The following is a 19,372-nucleotide window of genomic DNA, read 5'->3' as shown; positions in this document are numbered from 1 at the left end:
ACTTCTGAATATTAACTCTGTTGAATTGTAATTTGAGAAATTAGAAAATGGAGTGTAAGAGCAAGATAACGGTTCCACCGAGACTTGAACTCGGATCGTTGGATTCAAAGTCCAAAGTGCTAACCATTACACCATGGAACCCTTGCAAGATGCACCTGAGAGCGTTGAATCAGAAATGGCAATATAGAGCACATTTACAATTTTTACAGATTCATAGTCCCAATTGACTGATATCATACAAACACAGCGATGTTGTCGATTGACGTTGTGCTATAGCAATCTCTGTGCTTTATAGAGCATGTAGATCAAATTCTTCCTCTTGAGGCATATGATTAAGCAATATTAAATATTGTTTCTGACTGCCTCTGTTTTGGCATAATGAAGTTCAGCATTTGCGGAAGTATTTAGGTTCCATGGTCTAATGGTTAGTAGGCTGGACTCTGAATTTAGTAATCTGACATGTTATAGCTATATTTTGTTTTCCTTTGGGTGTATTGTCATTTTATGCACATAGATTTCCTAGCAGTGGCTGTGATGAATAGTTCAATTTGATAGCAGCTTCCTTTTGAGAATTTGAAAAAAAAAGAATTAAATAGTCTCTCTGGATGACTCTGCTTTGATTTCTATGTGCACATCCCTTTTGCGTTTCAGAGGGATTGACCAACATACACAACAGTGCTTGGAAGACCTCTTCCTCCCTCATGGCATGTAAAGCTAACCTCTCTCCTACCTTGTGTTTTTTTACTTTTTAACTTCCCCTTCCGAGTCATGATCATGTAACTGAATTTACATTTTTAGATTTTAACTGCAGTAGTTGCTTGTTTTTCATTTTTATTTTTTGTGTACGCATACATCCCTTTTTGTGGGGAGGGGGGAGTGATGTCTGTTTACTTATATTAGCTAATATAGGTCATTTTATGTCCGCTTACAATATGTGTCAGGATTTTTTATGTCGTTTCCAATCAATGTCTAATATCAAGTGGTGTGCAGCAGTCATACAAAGGCACGTAACACCCCCAAAACACCTACATAAGTTAGAAATACTCCGGAAGAGTACTCAGTTTATGAAAAGGCGGTGAATCCCAAATAGAACTGTAAATGTAAGCTAGCAAGCAGACCGTGCACCCCTGTTTGGAACTATGACCTGTGTGTTGCCCTCTATTAACAGAACAATGTAACTGCAGCCCATGTCACATAAAATAGAAAGTAGAGATTATGCAAATTAACTCCCAGAAGAGCCTGGTGTCACCCCAAAAGGTGTCATGCTGTTCACACCAAGAAACATCCACACATAGATCCCTGCGAACCTCAAAAACGTACAGGAAACCCTGTCCAGCGCTTTGCTCCCAGAGGAGATGAGGTTGAAAAACCACCCTATGTTAAAAGTGTCCATAATCCATGCCAGCTGCCCTGTCTATAGAACCTGGCCGTTCGTGGCCATTCGGGGCCTAGGGGCATGAGTGGAAGGGTTTAACCTGCCTGGGTTTTTGGGCATGGTTTCATCATGCCTCAGTTTACAATGGCACTCTGCCACTTTGTCAGGCTTTAAAGAAGCCTGACTCCTGCAGAGCAAAAGATCTGATTATTTCCTTACATGTTTTGTACGTAAGAATGCGGATGGTGCTCTGAGCCTCCTATGGTGGTTATTAAGCATGGTATACATACCATAGCATGTAACTGTGCCTAAAAATGGAACATTTTGTTCATTTATTAGGGAGTTGTGAAAATGGCTAAATCAAATTGCCATTACTGACACAGACCAGCTGCCGCTGTCCGGACATTTCGTCGAAAGACATTTCGTCGAAAGACATTTGGTCGACGTAATTTGGTCGAAAGCCAAATGGTCGATTTTTTAATTTATTTATATATATATTTTTTAGGTTGTAGTTTAGGGAAAAAAAGGGGTTTTTAGAAAAAAAGGGGGTTGGGGGGACCCCCCCAAACCCCCCCCCAAACAAAAAAAAATGTGAAAATAAAAAACAAAAGCAATTCGACCATTTGGTTTTCGACCAAATGGTTTCGACCAATTGTCCTGTCGACACATTTTTTTCGACGAAATGTCTGGCAACCCAGCTGCCGACTGTTGCTATTGACAGGAGTTCCAGGTGTATAAACTGAGGAGATCACCAGTTCAATTACCTGTGAACGCATTTTGAAGCTCATTCACAACCAGTTCATGCCCGTTCTCTCCATTTTGGCTTTCTGGCTGGCCGAGGGGCCCTTCAGTAATGTTCTTTGCTAACCATTACACCATGGGCCCCTTGCTGGTGCAACCTGACAGAGTTGTAACAGAAATGAGAATCGAGATCTCATGCATCATTTTAACAAACTCATATTCCTAGCCCACGGATATTATGCAAATGTGGAACTGTTTAGTTGGTTGTTGCGCAATAGCAAACTCTTTGCTTTACAGCTCATTTGGATAGGATTCTTCCTCTGGAGGCATAAGATAAAAGAATATTGCATACATTCTCTAAAAGGCTCTTTTTTTGCTGCAATGACGTTCATCATGTCACTAAGTATGTAGGTTCCATGGTGTAATGGTTAGCACCCTGGACTCTGAATCCAGCGATCCGAGTTCAAATCTCGGTGGGACCTTGGGAATTACTGTGTTTGTTTTTCTCTCAGTGTCTTGTTTTAATAGCAATGACGCTGCTGTGTCGCCCACTTTCATAGCATTATTCCCTGGGTGCATTTGAAAAAAGAAAGATTTTCCATGGATGACGCTCTTTAGCCACAATGAAACCCACCACTTTCTGTGGTGTGAAAGACCCATGGTGTAATGGTAGCACCCTGGAGGTTGAATCCAATAATTTGCATTCAAATCTCTGTAAGAGTTTACCATCAGTCGAACCTTTCCCTTATCGTTTATTGTGGATGTCTTCTTTGAAGAAAGGTATGATCCAACTAAAATAAGTACATTCACGAATGGGCCCTTGGTCGGTACAAACAGTATTTATACACCTCAGGCCTTTTGTGAATTAAGAAAAGTGTGTTCTTCGTTCTATTTTTCATCTCAAACTGATACCTTCATTTTACAAACATGTAAAGACTGTTAAGACGCTTGATTAATATCATTGATTCTGAATGTGGTCGCTTTTCATAGGATTAACCCTTTAACAATTTTGAAAGAGAATGGCGATACAATAGAGCTGCTTTTCCCAAAATGGTATTATTAATGTTGTTGCTGCATCTTCAAGTAAAAAGAGAATCCATTGGGTCACAGATTGAGCATGTTTCTTAACATTGAGTTAAGTTTGAAAATTTCAAATCTTTTATGTATGTTTCCGATGCATATCTGCCCATCGACTCAGAATGACCTCACTGTTCATACATTTAAAAAAAATGCATAAAGGTTAAGGTGCTAGGCACAAAAGTGGATTTTTATGAAAAGTTATGCCAGAGAGTGAGAGCGAAAATGAATACCCTACACCACTAACCTTATGAATATTACTATCTTTGGCCTATAATTTAAGACAACGTGTGTTAGAGCAAGACAGAGGTTCCACCAAGACTTGAACTCGGATCTCTGGATTCAAAGTCCAAAGTGCTAACCATTACACCATGGAACCCTTGTTGAGCAGAGCTTCATAAGGGCAATGAGAATATAGGGCACAGTCAAGATTTTTACTGACCTATAGTAACCGTTAACTGATATTATATCGAAGCAGCACTGTTGCTGTTGGATGCTGTGCAATCGCAAAGTATTGGCTTCATGTCTCATTTGGATCAAATTCTTCCTCTGGAGTCTAATGATATAGGAATATTACATATTTTCCCTGATGTGCTCTGTTTTTCCAGAAGGAAGTGCATCATGATACTGAATATGTGGGTTCCACGGAGTAATGGTTAGCACTCTGGACTCTGAATCCAGCGATCCGAGTTCAAGTCTCGGTGGGACCTTGGGGCTGCTTCTCTTTTAGTGTTGCTTTTCATTTGCAGATAGATATAACAGCAATAGCTTTGCTTTACAGCCCACTTTGATGGCAGTCTTCTTTGACCAAAGAATATTAATAGTTTCTGGGCATGACTCTCTTTTGCCACAAAGAAACTGCCCACTCTCATATCTCCAAAGCTCCAAGGTATAATGGCTATTAAACTGGCTTTTGATCTCAGCGATTTGCATTGAAAGCCCAGGAGGCCCCTAAAATCAGTTGAATTGTTTCCTGATAATTTAGAGTTTATTTCTTCTTTCGAGTAAGGTGTGATCCAAATAAAGTAAGTACATTTAAACAAGGGCACTTGATCAGTAAATGCACTACTTTCTAGAACTCATAACTCTTGTAAGTTATAAAAAGTTTGCTCTCCATACAGTTTGTCAACTCAAAGAATTACATTTTTTACACATTTAATAAGACCATCAAATTGCTTGAAACATAGGAATGATTGTGAAAGTGAATATGATTCACCAAAATAATTGTATAACATTTTTTAATGTTAATAAAATAGGGCTTTTTCCAATCTTTTCACATCAATGTTGTTTCTGCATGTTCCAGTGAGCAGAGAATCTACTGCACATAGTGTGTACATTTTTCTTTTCATAGAGTTAAGGTTGGACATTATTCATCTGTGGAAAATGTTTCTGAGAGATATCTGGGTGCCCACTCTGATTGACCTTAGGGATTGTACATTAACAATATGTAGTTGCATCACTGTATTGGTATCAGGCACCAAAGTGCATTTAAATGTAATGTCGTGCAGAGAGAGAGAGAGTGTGAAAACGGCTACCTGAGTCGACTGAACTTCTAAATATTAACTCTGTTGAATTGTAATTTGAGAAATTAGAAAATGGAGTGTAAGAGCAAGATAACGGTTCCACCGAGACTTGAACTCGGATCGTTGGATTCAAAGTCCAAAGTGCTAACCATTACACCATGGAACCCTTGCAAGATGCACCTGAGAGCGTTGAATCAGAAATGGCAATATAGAGCACATTTACAATTTTTACAGATTCATAGTTCCAATTGACTGATATCATACAAACACAGCGATGTTGTCGATTGACGTTGTGCTATAGCAATCTCTGTGCTTTATAGAGCATGTAGATCAAATTCTTCCTCTTGAGGCATATGATTAAGCAATATTAAATATTGTTTCTGACTGCCTCTGTTTTGGCATAATGAAGTTCAGCATTTGCGGAAGTATTTAGGTTCCATGGTCTAATGGTTAGTAGGCTGGACTCTGAATTTAGTAATCTGACATGTTATAGCTATATTTTGTTTTCCTTTGGGTGTATTGTCATTTTATGCACATAGATTTCCTAGCAGTGGCTGTGATGAATAGTTCAATTTGATAGCAGCTTCCTTTTGAGAATTTGAAAAAAAAAGAATTAAATAGTCTCTCTGGATGACTCTGCTTTGATTTCTATGTGCACATCCCTTTTGCGTTTCAGAGGGATTGACCAACATACACAACAGTGCTTGGAAGACCTCTTCCTCCCTCATGGCATGTAAAGCTAACCTCTCTCCTACCTTGTGTTTTTTTACTTTTTAACTTCCCCTTCCGAGTCATGATCATGTAACTGAATTTACATTTTTAGATTTTAACTGCAGTAGTTGCTTGTTTTTCATTTTTATTTTTTGTGTACGCATACATCCCTTTTTGTGGGGAGGGGGGAGTGATGTCTGTTTACTTATATTAGCTAATATAGGTCATTTTATGTCCGCTTACAATATGTGTCAGGATTTTTTATGTCGTTTCCAATCAATGTCTAATATCAAGTGGTGTGCAGCAGTCATACAAAGGCACGTAACACCCCCAAAACACCTACATAAGTTAGAAATACTCCGGAAGAGTACTCAGTTTATGAAAAGGCGGTGAATCCCAAATAGAACTGTAAATGTAAGCTAGCAAGCAGACCGTGCACCCCTGTTTGGAACTATGACCTGTGTGTTGCCCTCTATTAACAGAACAATGTAACTGCAGCCCATGTCACATAAAATAGAAAGTAGAGATTATGCAAATTAACTCCCAGAAGAGCCTGGTGTCACCCCAAAAGGTGTCATGCTGTTCACACCAAGAAACATCCACACATAGATCCCTGCGAACCTCAAAAACGTACAGGAAACCCTGTCCAGCGCTTTGCTCCCAGAGGAGATGAGGTTGAAAAACCACCCTATGTTAAAAGTGTCCATAATCCATGCCAGCTGCCCTGTCTATAGAACCTGGCCGTTCGTGGCCATTCGGGGCCTAGGGGCATGAGTGGAAGGGTTTAACCTGCCTGGGTTTTTGGGCATGGTTTCATCATGCCTCAGTTTACAATGGCACTCTGCCACTTTGTCAGGCTTTAAAGAAGCCTGACTCCTGCAGAGCAAAAGATCTGATTATTTCCTTACATGTTTTGTACGTAAGAATGCGGATGGTGCTCTGAGCCTCCTATGGTGGTTATTAAGCATGGTATACATACCATAGCATGTAACTGTGCCTAAAAATGGAACATTTTGTTCATTTATTAGGGAGTTGTGAAAATGGCTAAATCAAATTGCCATTACTGACACAGACCAGCTGCCGCTGTCCGGACATTTCGTCGAAAGACATTTCGTCGAAAGACATTTGGTCGACGTAATTTGGTCGAAAGCCAAATGGTCGATTTTTTAATTTATTTATATATATATTTTTTAGGTTGTAGTTTAGGGAAAAAAAGGGGTTTTTAGAAAAAAAGGGGGTTGGGGGGACCCCCCCAAACCCCCCCCCAAACAAAAAAAAATGTGAAAATAAAAAACAAAAGCAATTCGACCATTTGGTTTTCGACCAAATGGTTTCGACCAATTGTCCTGTCGACACATTTTTTTCGACGAAATGTCTGGCAACCCAGCTGCCGACTGTTGCTATTGACAGGAGTTCTAGGTGTATAAACTGAGGAGATCACCAGTTCAATTACCTGTGAACGCATTTTGAAGCTCATTCACAACCAGTTCATGCCCGTTCTCTCCATTTTGGCTTTCTGGCTGGCCGAGGGGCCCTTCAGTAATGTTCTTTGCTAACCATTACACCATGGGCCCCTTGCTGGTGCAACCTGACAGAGTTGTAACAGAAATGAGAATCGAGATCTCATGCATCATTTTAACAAACTCATATTCCTAGCCCACGGATATTATGCAAATGTGGAACTGTTTAGTTGGTTGTTGCGCAATAGCAAACTCTTTGCTTTACAGCTCATTTGGATAGGATTCTTCCTCTGGAGGCATAAGATAAAAGAATATTGCATACATTCTCTAAAAGGCTCTTTTTTTGCTGCAATGACGTTCATCATGTCACTAAGTATGTAGGTTCCGTGGTGTAATGGTTAGCACCCTGGACTCTGAATCCAGCGATCCGAGTTCAAATCTCGGTGGGACCTTGGGAATTACTGTGTTTGTTTTTCTCTCAGTGTCTTGTTTTAATAGCAATGACGCTGCTGTGTCGCCCACTTTCATAGCATTATTCCCTGGGTGCATTTGAAAAAAGAAAGATTTTCCATGGATGACGCTCTTTAGCCACAATGAAACCCACCACTTTCTGTGGTGTGAAAGACCCATGGTGTAATGGTAGCACCCTGGAGGTTGAATCCAATAATTTGCATTCAAATCTCTGTAAGAGTTTACCATCAGTCGAACCTTTCCCTTATCGTTTATTGTGGATGTCTTCTTTGAAGAAAGGTATGATCCAACTAAAATAAGTACATTCACGAATGGGCCCTTGGTCGGTACAAACAGTATTTATACACCTCAGGCCTTTTGTGAATTAAGAAAAGTGTGTTCTTCGTTCTATTTTTCATCTCAAACTGATACCTTCATTTTACAAACATGTAAAGACTGTTAAGACGCTTGATTAATATCATTGATTCTGAATGTGGTCGCTTTTCATAGGATTAACCCTTTAACAATTTTGAAAGAGAATGGCGATACAATAGAGCTGCTTTTCCCAAAATGGTATTATTAATGTTGTTGCTGCATCTTCAAGTAAAAAGAGAATCCATTGGGTCACAGATTGAGCATGTTTCTTAACATTGAGTTAAGTTTGAAAATTTCAAATCTTTTATGTATGTTTCCGATGCATATCTGCCCATCGACTCAGAATGACCTCACTGTTCATACATTTAAAAAAAATGCATAAAGGTTAAGGTGCTAGGCACAAAAGTGGATTTTTATGAAAAGTTATGCCAGAGAGTGAGAGCGAAAATGAATACCCTACACCACTAACCTTATGAATATTACTATCTTTGGCCTATAATTTAAGACAACGTGTGTTAGAGCAAGACAGAGGTTCCACCAAGACTTGAACTCGGATCTCTGGATTCAAAGTCCAAAGTGCTAACCATTACACCATGGAACCCTTGTTGAGCAGAGCTTCATAAGGGCAATGAGAATATAGGGCACAGTCAAGATTTTTACTGACCTATAGTAACCGTTTACTGATATTATATCGAAGCAGCACTGTTGCTGTTGGATGCTGTGCAATCGCAAAGTATTGGCTTCATGTCTCATTTGGATCAAATTCTTCCTCTGGAGTCTAATGATATAGGAATATTACATATTTTCTCTGATGTGCTCTGTTTTTCCAGAAGGAAGTGCATCATGATACTGAATATGTGGGTTCCACGGAGTAATGGTTAGCACTCTGGACTCTGAATCCAGCGATCCGAGTTCAAGTCTCGGTGGGACCTTGGGGCTGCTTCACTTTTAGTGTTGCCTTTCATTTGCAGATAGATATAACAGCAATAGCTTTGCTTTACAGCCCACTTTGATGGCAGTCTTCTTTGACCAAAGAATATTAATAGTTTCTGGGCATGACTCTCTTTTGCCACAAAGAAACTGCCCACTCTCATATCTCCAAAGCTCCAAGGTATAATGGCTATTAAACTGGCTTTTGATCTCAGCGATTTGCATTGAAAGCCCAGGAGGCCCCTAAAATCAGTTGAATTGTTTCCTGATAATTTAGAGTTTATTTCTTCTTTCGAGTAAGGTGTGATCCAAATAAAGTAAGTACATTTAAACAAGGGCACTTGATCAGTAAATGCACTACTTTCTAGAACTCATAACTCTTGTAAGTTATAAAAAGTTTGCTCTCCATACAGTTTGTCAACTCAAAGAATTACATTTTTTACACATTTAATAAGACCATCAAATTGCTTGAAACATAGGAATGATTGTGAAAGTGAATATGATTCACCAAAATAATTGTATAACATTTTTTAATGTTAATAAAATAGGGCTTTTTCCAATCTTTTCACATCAATGTTGTTTCTGCATGTTCCAGTGAGCAGAGAATCTACTGCACATAGTGTGTACATTTTTCTTTTCATAGAGTTAAGGTTGGACATTATTCATCTGTGGAAAATGTTTCTGAGAGATATCTGGGTGCCCACTCTGATTGACCTTAGGGATTGTACATTAACAATATGTAGTTGCATCACTGTATTGGTATCAGGCACCAAAGTGCATTTAAATGTAATGTCGTGCAGAGAGAGAGAGAGTGTGAAAACGGCTACCTGAGTCGACTGAACTTCTGAATATTAACTCTGTTGAATTGTAATTTGAGAAATTAGAAAATGGAGTGTAAGAGCAAGATAACGGTTCCACCGAGACTTGAACTCGGATCGTTGGATTCAAAGTCCAAAGTGCTAACCATTACACTATGGAACCCTTGCAAGATGCACCTGAGAGCGTTGAATCAGAAATGGCAATATAGAGCACATTTACAATTTTTACAGATTCATAGTCCCAATTGACTGATATCATACAAACACAGCGATGTTGTCGATTGACGTTGTGCTATAGCAATCTCTGTGCTTTATAGAGCATGTAGATCAAATTCTTCCTCTTGAGGCATATGATTAAGCAATATTAAATATTGTTTCTGACTGCCTCTGTTTTGGCATAATGAAGTTCAGCATTTGCGGAAGTATTTAGGTTCCATGGTCTAATGGTTAGTAGGCTGGACTCTGAATTTAGTAATCTGACATGTTATAGCTATATTTTGTTTTCCTTTGGGTGTATTGTCATTTTATGCACATAGATTTCCTAGCAGTGGCTGTGATGAATAGTTCAATTTGATAGCAGCTTCCTTTTGAGAATTTGAAAAAAAAAGAATTAAATAGTCTCTCTGGATGACTCTGCTTTGATTTCTATGTGCACATCCCTTTTGCGTTTCAGAGGGATTGACCAACATACACAACAGTGCTTGGAAGACCTCTTCCTCCCTCATGGCATCTAAAGCTAACCTCTCTCCTACCTTGTGTTTTTTTACTTTTTAACTTCCCCTTCCGAGTCATGATCATGTAACTGAATTTACATTTTTAGATTTTAACTGCAGTAGTTGCTGGTTTTTCATTTTTATTTTTTGTGTACGCATACATCCCTTTTTGTGGGGAGGGGGGAGTGATGTCTGTTTACTTATATTAGCTAATATAGGTCATTTTATGTCCGCTTACAATATGTGTCAGGATTTTTTATGTCGTTTCCAATCAATGTCTAATATCAAGTGGTTTGCAGCAGTCATACAAAGGCACGTAACACCCCCAAAACACCTACATATGTTAGAAATACTCCGGAAGAGTACTCAGTTTATGAAAAGGCGGTGAATCCCAAATAGAACTGTAAATGTAAGCTAGCAAGCAGACCGTGCACCCCTGTTTGGAACTATGACCTGTGTGTTGCCCTCTATTAACAGAACAATGTAACTGCAGCCCATGTCACATAAAATAGAAAGTAGAGATTATGCAAATTAACTCCCAGAAGAGCCTGGTGTCACCCCAAAAGGTGTCATGCTGTTCACACCAAGAAACATCCACACATAGATCCCTGCGAACCTCAAAAACGTACAGGAAACCCTGTCCAGCGCTTTGCTCCCAGAGGAGATGAGGTTGAAAAACCACCCTATGTTAAAAGTGTCCATAATCCATGCCAGCTGCCCTGTCTATAGAACCTGGCCGTTCGGGGCCTAGGGCATGAGTGGAAGGGTTTAACCTGCCTGGGTTCTTGGGCATGGTTTCATCATGCCTCAGTTTACAATGGCACTCTGCCACTTTGTCAGGCTTTAAAGAAACCTGACTCCTGCAGAGCAAAAGATCTGATTATTTCCTTACATGTTTTGTACGTAAGAATGCGGATGGTGCTCTGAGCCTCCTATGGTGGTTATTAAGCATGGTATACATACCATAGCATGTAACTGTGCCTACAAATGGAACATTTTGTTCATTTATTAGGGAGTTGTGAAAATGGCAAAATCAAATTGCCATTACTGACACGGACCAGCTGCCGCTGTCCGGACATTTCGTCGAAAGACATTTCGTCGACGTAATTTGGTCGAAAGCCAAATGGTCGATTTTGTAATTTATTTATATATATATTTTTTAGGTTGTAGTTTATGGAAAAAAGGGGTTTTTAGAAAAAAGGGGGTTGGGGGGGCCCCCCCAAAAAAAAAGTGAAAATAAAAAACAAAAGCAATTCGACCATTTGGTTTTCGACCAAATGGTTTCGACCAATTGTCCTGTCGACAAATTTTTTTCGACGAAATGTCTGGCAACCCAGCTGCCGACTGTTGCTATTGACAGGAGTTCCAGGTGTATAAACTGAGGAGATCACCAGTTCAATTACCTGTGAACGCATTTTGAAGCTCATTCACAACCAGTTCATGCCCGTTCTCTCCATTTTGGCTTTCTGGCTGGCCGAGGGGCCCTTCAGTAATGTTCTTTGCTAACCATTACACCATGGGCCCCTTGCTGGTGCAACCTGACAGAGTTGTAACAGAAATGAGAATCGAGATCTCATGCATCATTTTAACAAACTCATATTCCTAGCCCACGGATATTATGCAAATGTGGAACTGTTTAGTTGGTTGTTGCGCAATAGCAAACTCTTTGCTTTACAGCTCATTTGGATAGGATTCTTCCTCTGGAGGCATAAGATAAAAGAATATTGCATACATTCTCTAAAAGGCTCTTTTTTTGCTGCAATGACGTTCATCATGTCACTAAGTATGTAGGTTCCATGGTGTAATGGTTAGCACCCTGGACTCTGAATCCAGCGATCCGAGTTCAAATCTCGGTGGGACCTTGGGAATTACTGTGTTTGTTTTCCTCTCAGTGTCTTGTTTTAATAGCAATGACGCTGCTGTGTCGCCCACTTTCATAGCATTATTCCCTGGGTGCATTTGAAAAAAGAAAGATTTTCCATGGATGACGCTCTTTAGCCACAATGAAACCCACCACTTTCTGTGGTGTGAAAGACCCATGGTGTAATGGTAGCACCCTGGAGGTTGAATCCAATAATTTGCATTCAAATCTCTGCAAGAGTTTACCATCAGTCGAACCTTTCCCTTATCGTTTATTGTGGATGTCTTCTTTGAAGAAAGGTATGATCCAACTAAAATAAGTACATTCACGAATGGGCCCTTGGTCGGTACAAACAGTATTTATACACCTCAGGCCTTTTGTGAATTAAGAAAAGTGTGTTCTTCGTTCTATTTTTCATCTCAAACTGATACCTTCATTTTACAAACATGTAAAGACTGTTAAGACGCTTGATTAATATCATTGATTCTGAATGTGGTCGCTTTTCATAGGATTAACCCTTTAACAATTTTGAAAGAGAATGGCGATACAATAGAGCTGCTTTTCCCAAAATGGTATTATTAATGTTGTTGCTGCATCTTCAAGTAAAAAGAGAATCCATTGGGTCACAGATTGAGCATGTTTCTTAACATTGAGTTAAGTTTGAAAATTTCAAATCTTTTATGTATGTTTCCGATGCATATCTGCCCATCGACTCAGAATGACCTCACTGTTCATACATTTAAAAAAAATGCATAAAGGTTAAGGTGCTAGGCACAAAAGTGGATTTTTATGAAAAGTTATGCCAGAGAGTGAGAGCGAAAATGAATACCCTACACCACTAACCTTATGAATATTACTATCTTTGGCCTATAATTTAAGACAACAAAGAGACAAAGTGTGTTAGAGCAAGACAGAGGTTCCACCAAGACTTGAACTCGGATCGCTGGATTCAAAGTCCAAAGTGCTAACCATTACACCATGGAACCCTTGTTGAGCAGAGCTTCATAAGGGCAATGAGAATATAGGGCACAGTCAAGATTTTTACTGACCTATAGTAACCGTTAACTGATATTATATCGAAGCAGCACTGTTGCTGTTGGATGCTGTGCAATCGCAAAGTATTGGCTTCATGTCTCATTTGGATCAAATTCTTCCTCTGGAGTCTAATGATATAGGAATATTACATATTTTCCCTGATGTGCTCTGTTTTTCCAGAAGGAAGTGCATCATGATACTGAATATGTGGGTTCCACGGAGTAATGGTTAGCACTCTGGACTCTGAATCCAGCGATCCGAGTTCAAGTCTCGGTGGGACCTTGGGGCTGCTTCTCTTTTAGTGTTGCCTTTCATTTGCAGATAGATATAACAGCAATAGCTTTGCTTTACAGCCCACTTTGATGGCAGTCTTCTTTGACCAAAGAATATTAATAGTTTCTGGGCATGACTCTCTTTTGCCACAAAGAAACTGCCCACTCTCATATCTCCAAAGCTCCAAGGTATAATGGCTATTAAACTGGCTTTTGATCTCAGCGATTTGCATTGAAAGCCCAGGAGGCCCCTAAAATCAGTTGAATTGTTTCCTGATAATTTAGAGTTTATTTCTTCTTTCGAGTAAGGTGTGATCCAAATAAAGTAAGTACATTTAAACAAGGGCACTTGATCAGTAAATGCACTACTTTCTAGAACTCATAACTCTTGTAAGTTATAAAAAGTTTGCTCTCCATACAGTTTGTCAACTCAAAGAATTACATTTTTTACACATTTAATAAGACCATCAAATTGCTTGAAACATAGGAATGATTGTGAAAGTGAATATGATTCACCAAAATAATTGTATAACATTTTTTAATGTTAATAAAATAGGGCTTTTTCCAATCTTTTCACATCAATGTTGTTTCTGCATGTTCCAGTGAGCAGAGAATCTACTGCACATAGTGTGTACATTTTTCTTTTCATAGAGTTAAGGTTGGACATTATTCATCTGTGGAAAATGTTTCTGAGAGATATCTGGGTGCCCACTCTGATTGACCTTAGGGATTGTACATTAACAATATGTAGTTGCATCACTGTATTGGTATCAGGCACCAAAGTGCATTTAAATGTAATGTCGTGCAGAGAGAGAGAGAGTGTGAAAACGGCTACCTGAGTCGACTGAACTTCTAAATATTAACTCTGTTGAATTGTAATTTGAGAAATTAGAAAATGGAGTGTAAGAGCAAGATAACGGTTCCACCGAGACTTGAACTCGGATCGTTGGATTCAAAGTCCAAAGTGCTAACCATTACACCATGGAACCCTTGCAAGATGCACCTGAGAGCGTTGAATCAGAAATGGCAATATAGAGCACATTTACAATTTTTACAGATTCATAGTTCCAATTGACTGATATCATACAAACACAGCGATGTTGTCGATTGACGTTGTGCTATAGCAATCTCTGTGCTTTATAGAGCATGTAGATCAAATTCTTCCTCTTGAGGCATATGATTAAGCAATATTAAATATTGTTTCTGACTGCCTCTGTTTTGGCATAATGAAGTTCTGCATTTGCGGAAGTATTTAGGTTCCATGGTCTAATGGTTAGTAGGCTGGACTCTGAATTTAGTAATCTGACATGTTATAGCTATATTTTGTTTTCCTTTGGGTGTATTGTCATTTTATGCACATAGATTTCCTAGCAGTGGCTGTGATGAATAGTTCAATTTGATAGCACCTTCCTTTTGAGAATTTGAAAAAAAAGAATTAAATAGTCTCTCTGGATGACTCTGCTTTGTTTTCTATGTGCACATCCCTTTTGCGTTTCAGAGGGATTGACCAACATACACAACAGTGCTTGGAAGACCTCTTCCTCCCTCATGGCATGTAAAGCTAACCTCTCTCCTACCTTGTGTTTTTTTACTTTTTAACTTCCCCTTCCGAGTCATGATCATGTTGAAGTGGGAGAATGGAAGACCAGGCTCCCGTCCTTCACCTCTCGCGCTTGGCCTAGAGGGTCACGGCCCAGACACCCGCCGCGAGAAGAGTTTGTCCATTTACCAGACGACCAGGTACCCTGGTACAGGAACATACGGATGTGTCCATCTGCCTGCCCAGCAGCCCGCACTGGCCATGCCGACACCTGCGGCTCGGATCAGCTAGACTAAAATCCACACGTCGTTAGAGATGCCATGACGACCTAGACAACGGGAAGCACATCTGTACAAATATACACACTGAACATTTCCACACCAATCTACACGAAGAACATACTCAGTGCTCTGACGTAGGCGACAGGCATATTCACGGACGTGCATCTTTATTATTTTTACATAGGCTTTCAGAATGCAGAAACGCAAGACGCATCATGAACTCATCTATAACGCTTGCTCACGCTTCTCTTGAAACCCGTTACCACCATGAGAGGTATAATGGAAACACGATACTGGTCATGGAAATATATGCCATTATAACCTAAAAGCACCTATGCACCAAACAGACTACTTAAGCACCAGGCCCGAGTAGGCCTCAAACAAGAGCTCCCGTGGACATTAACAAAGCAAGAGTCAGGTTGCTGATCCTGCAGAAAGAACCCGGTGGAGCAACCAGCCAAGGTCGCAATGTTGCAAACCCACATCCAAGAACAAATCATCAAAGGTACGATGTTGCAACCTCGCACTCCGCGCCTCAACGATAAAGGCACGCCGGCAAATTAAACCAGACGCGCAGTAGAAAAAACAATATTAATTGTGCAGAATTCTGCCTCTTTCACGGTCCCTCCCCACGTGACCAAGCCGAACCTGACGAGATGCCAAAACCCAGGAGAGAAAAGGCGTCTGGGTCCCTCACTACGAGACACAGGCCGATACACTTGAAAGGCTCAATGGACATCTGCTACAGTGGGAGCGGTCAGCCTTCCACCTATGAATAAATCCTCACATTGTCTGCACGTACCCATATTGAAACATTGTTGCAATCACAGGTACACCGAGAGCTGGGAACAACGGTGGTCCCAGGCTGGGAAGCTCACGGATGCACCAATCAGAACATGGGGCTCTTATCTCAGACGTCAGTAATACTAGCCAATCCTCAGGAGTCTTCATGTAACAATTCTTATGTATCTAATTGTAGGGACAACCCAGATATACCACCTGACTACACCTTGTCTACTAATATCATTCTCTATATGTGTACTATACTAACCCTACCACTCGAGCAACCAATTAAGAGTGGCGATAGGTTTTTTGTTAACTTTCTGAAGTGACGCAAGTAGCGCGTCATAATGCAGTAAAAAGGGCCTGCGAGCCCCACGATTGTTTGTGTCAGGACGAACGCGTACGCTCCTTGACCCATCCCTGCTGTTTTGTCTAAATAAACAGCAGAGTCACCTTGCTCCTTGTGTGTGTCTCATACTCTATCTCATCTGGGATATACGGGAGGAGTTGGGGCCTCCCTGCCCGGAGGTCTGCGGACGGCCCGGCCGACCCCGGCAGAATTTCCCCCCGACAAGTTGGAGGCACTGCTGAGATCTGTTTAAGATCGACTTTTATTTTTAATTTTTCCAGGCACTCCCGTTGCGAGGAGGCCCGGCGGCGCGGCCCCCTCTGCCGTTGCCCCCTTCTGAGGACTACAGGACAATCGCGGAGCTACGAGAAGACCGGACAGCGCAATCCGGATATTGGCCCTCGGGAGCCGGTTGAGAAGTATCCCGCCCGCGGTCGGCGAGTGTCCAGACGTGGTCCAGACGAGGGGAGGTGGCAAGCCGCTTGGAGGGGTGCACGCAGTCGAGCGGCCCTGCATCGAGAGAACTTGGTGAGCATGACACGCACAACAAGCAATGCGAAATTGTGAGGGAGGGGGAGGAAGTAAATAAGGGAGGAGGGAGGTATTGTACAGATGTGCGGCGAAGGTTTAACTGAGTGTTGCCAATGGAATGAATGGTAGCGAAATGAGTGCGAGAACAGTCGGCTAACGTTACGCGAAAGAGGGGGGCGGGGAACGAAAACATCACGTGCAGCCGCTCGTAAGACACTGATGGCCTAAATTGCGACTACGTGTGAGGGTGGGTGTGTGTGGTTTCCTACGATTTGACATTTATTGATCAATGAGTAGATGAGGTTTCCTATTGTTCGAGCAAGAAACTCGATAGGTAGATGACGTTTCCCTGTGGGTGGTAGCTAGTTACATAGTTGCCCAAAACGGAAGATAATTGGCTGGTTAAGCCCTCCTGTTGAGGGGCGTATCACACGCGAGGCGACGCAGCGTGCGCAGTCCGGTTATATTATTGATGAGATTACCTTGTTCCAGGAGAGACAGGAAGACAGCTGTAGGGTTAGCGGGGTAGATTGCAAGTGTATTTTGAACTTAAAGAACATAACAAGAATATATCAGTAGCTCGAAGAAATCGGTGACGTCACCAGTAGGGATTTAATAGGATATCGCTAGCACAAGGAACTTTGGGTTTGAGAGTGGTGGGGAAGAGAAACATGATAAAGGAGCGGATACGGAGATAAACGATAAACGAGTGGACCGAAAGAGGAGAAGGGGAAAAGGGCGTGGCTGCGCACGAAGAACGCCGGCCACGGCAAGTGTAAAAGGGGGAAGAGAACGGAGAAACAGGACGACTGTATAAGATCGTCGTAAGGGGTACGCAGCCGCAGGGGGCTGCGTGCGCTTCGGCCGCAGGGGGCCGTAGGGGAAGGAATATAATATAACATCATATTTATTATTATTGCATAATTTGTCAAAGGATTGTCGTAAGTCCCCACACTTGCGGGGCAAGGTAAGCAATACAAGGTTGTATATTGAAAACTGGTAGTAAAGGGAAGGGTAACAAGGGGAGTGCCACTATGTCATACGGGAGAGGGTCGGGAGGGTGGGGGAACTCCCTCACTACCCCATTACAACACATATGCACCACACTGCCACCACATAGGGAGAAATTAATTAAGTACAGCATAGAGTGGACCCAGAGGACGGACAACAAAATGTTAACACCATGGCCGCCTAATGGTAGTTTCGATCCATACGCCCAACATTCACTACTAAACCATCTGCACAATACATACAAGGGGAAGAAGTTGGCAAACCATGTGGAGGTGTTTAACTTATGGAGGATGTTCCAGGGGTCCCGACCAGGACCAAATGGAATGTTCACTATGGGGGAAACACCGGAAGAAAAGGAGATTAAGAAAGAAGGAACGGATGGGGAAAAGGGGTGCGAAACCACAAAGAATACGGGGAACGGAGGACAGGGAGGAGAAAAGATTGATAAATCAAACGACATAAAAAAGGAACCGAACAATGAGACACCCATAACACCGGGAGTGAAAACAGAGGGAGGAGGGTTGTACCCTTTAAGAGAATTAGGAGAAATAGAAGGACAGTTCAGGGCGGCTGAAGGATACTCGAACCCGGCATACAGCCCTCCACCATATGTGGCTCATAGGAAGATACCAATGGGGGAAGAGAGGATTGGAGAAGAGCAGACTGTAGAGATAGGAAACGATGAGTGGGTAGCTGCACAGATATTATTGAAATTACGAGGCTCACTAACTGGAGAAGAAAGGGAGGCGGTAAGGAGAACAAACGAGGATAGTGCCAGAGAGAGTGAAATGAGGGGAGAGGAGCTACTATGGCAGAAGGAAGAGATTTTGGAGGAAAGATTAGCAAAACTAAGGGATGAGCAGAATGAATTGATCAAACAACTTGAGAGGGAGGAAAGAGAGAGAGTGAGGAAAAGGAAAGAAGGTAAGAACGAATTGGAAAAATTAAGGGAACGAAATGAGGAGCAAAAGAGAGAAGCTGAAAGGGTAAAAGCAGCAGCAGATAGGGTATCAAGAGTAGTGCTGAGGGAGAAGAAGAAGGAAGAAGAAGAAAAGGAAAAGGAAATGGAAATATGGAGGAGGAGGGTACTATCAGAGACAGCTAAGAAATATGAAGAGGGGAAGGTAATAGAGAGTATAGTAGAAAGAGAAAGGGTGAAATGGGAAAGGAAGAAAGAGGATGAAAGAATATTGGAACAGATGAGCAACGAAGTAATGGAGGAATTGAAAAGGAAAAGGGAGGAAAATAGTAGGGAAATGGAGGAGAGAAGTGAAGGGGGAAGAGAAGGGAGGAGTAGGGAGAGTGAAAGATGGGGAGATGTATATAAAAGTAGAGAGGTAGCAACAACATCAGCACTAGGGGGAACAGTTGGTAACAACGAAAGGGGAGAAAGAGACCTAATAGACTTAAAAACAGTAACAATAAAAGGAAAAAAGGCAGAGTGGGGGGTGCCATTTATGAATGACTTTTGCAGTGAGGAGGAAGAAGGAGTGGAGAAGGATGGAAGAAAGAGTGAAAGGGAAAGCTTAGATAAGC

The 19,372-nt window shown here is 41.3% G+C and overlaps 10 non-coding genes across 10 annotated transcripts; 3 read left to right on the top strand and 7 right to left on the bottom strand.

Annotated features, from left to right (window-relative positions):
- Window positions 1-69: 69 nt before the first annotated feature.
- On the bottom strand, window positions 70-141 carry TRNAQ-UUG (transfer RNA glutamine (anticodon UUG)). The gene has a single exon. It is a non-coding gene; the product is annotated as a tRNA-Gln (tRNA).
- Window positions 142-2,526: 2,385 nt separating this feature from the next.
- On the top strand, window positions 2,527-2,598 carry TRNAQ-CUG (transfer RNA glutamine (anticodon CUG)). The gene has a single exon. It is a non-coding gene; the product is annotated as a tRNA-Gln (tRNA).
- Window positions 2,599-3,500: 902 nt separating this feature from the next.
- On the bottom strand, window positions 3,501-3,572 carry TRNAQ-UUG (transfer RNA glutamine (anticodon UUG)). The gene has a single exon. It is a non-coding gene; the product is annotated as a tRNA-Gln (tRNA).
- A 1,238-nt stretch (window positions 3,573-4,810) lies between these two features.
- Window positions 4,811-4,882, bottom strand: TRNAQ-UUG (transfer RNA glutamine (anticodon UUG)). The gene has a single exon. It is a non-coding gene; the product is annotated as a tRNA-Gln (tRNA).
- Window positions 4,883-7,267: 2,385 nt separating this feature from the next.
- Window positions 7,268-7,339, top strand: TRNAQ-CUG (transfer RNA glutamine (anticodon CUG)). The gene has a single exon. It is a non-coding gene; the product is annotated as a tRNA-Gln (tRNA).
- A 902-nt stretch (window positions 7,340-8,241) lies between these two features.
- TRNAQ-UUG (transfer RNA glutamine (anticodon UUG)) lies at window positions 8,242-8,313 on the bottom strand. Its single transcript has one exon. It is a non-coding gene; the product is annotated as a tRNA-Gln (tRNA).
- A 1,238-nt stretch (window positions 8,314-9,551) lies between these two features.
- On the bottom strand, window positions 9,552-9,623 carry TRNAQ-UUG (transfer RNA glutamine (anticodon UUG)). Its single transcript has one exon. It is a non-coding gene; the product is annotated as a tRNA-Gln (tRNA).
- Window positions 9,624-11,963: 2,340 nt separating this feature from the next.
- On the top strand, window positions 11,964-12,035 carry TRNAQ-CUG (transfer RNA glutamine (anticodon CUG)). The gene has a single exon. It is a non-coding gene; the product is annotated as a tRNA-Gln (tRNA).
- A 913-nt stretch (window positions 12,036-12,948) lies between these two features.
- TRNAQ-UUG (transfer RNA glutamine (anticodon UUG)) lies at window positions 12,949-13,020 on the bottom strand. The gene has a single exon. It is a non-coding gene; the product is annotated as a tRNA-Gln (tRNA).
- A 1,238-nt stretch (window positions 13,021-14,258) lies between these two features.
- Window positions 14,259-14,330, bottom strand: TRNAQ-UUG (transfer RNA glutamine (anticodon UUG)). Its single transcript has one exon. It is a non-coding gene; the product is annotated as a tRNA-Gln (tRNA).
- Between the last annotated feature and the right edge of the window lie 5,042 nt (window positions 14,331-19,372).

The sequence above is a fragment of the Ambystoma mexicanum genome, chromosome 5p (genome assembly GCF_040938575.1).
Source record: "Ambystoma mexicanum isolate Mex_15411 chromosome 5p, UKY_AmexF1_1, whole genome shotgun sequence".
NCBI classification, from domain to species: Eukaryota; Metazoa; Chordata; class Amphibia; order Caudata; family Ambystomatidae; genus Ambystoma; species Ambystoma mexicanum.
This window is presented reverse-complemented; position numbering and strand designations above follow the sequence as displayed.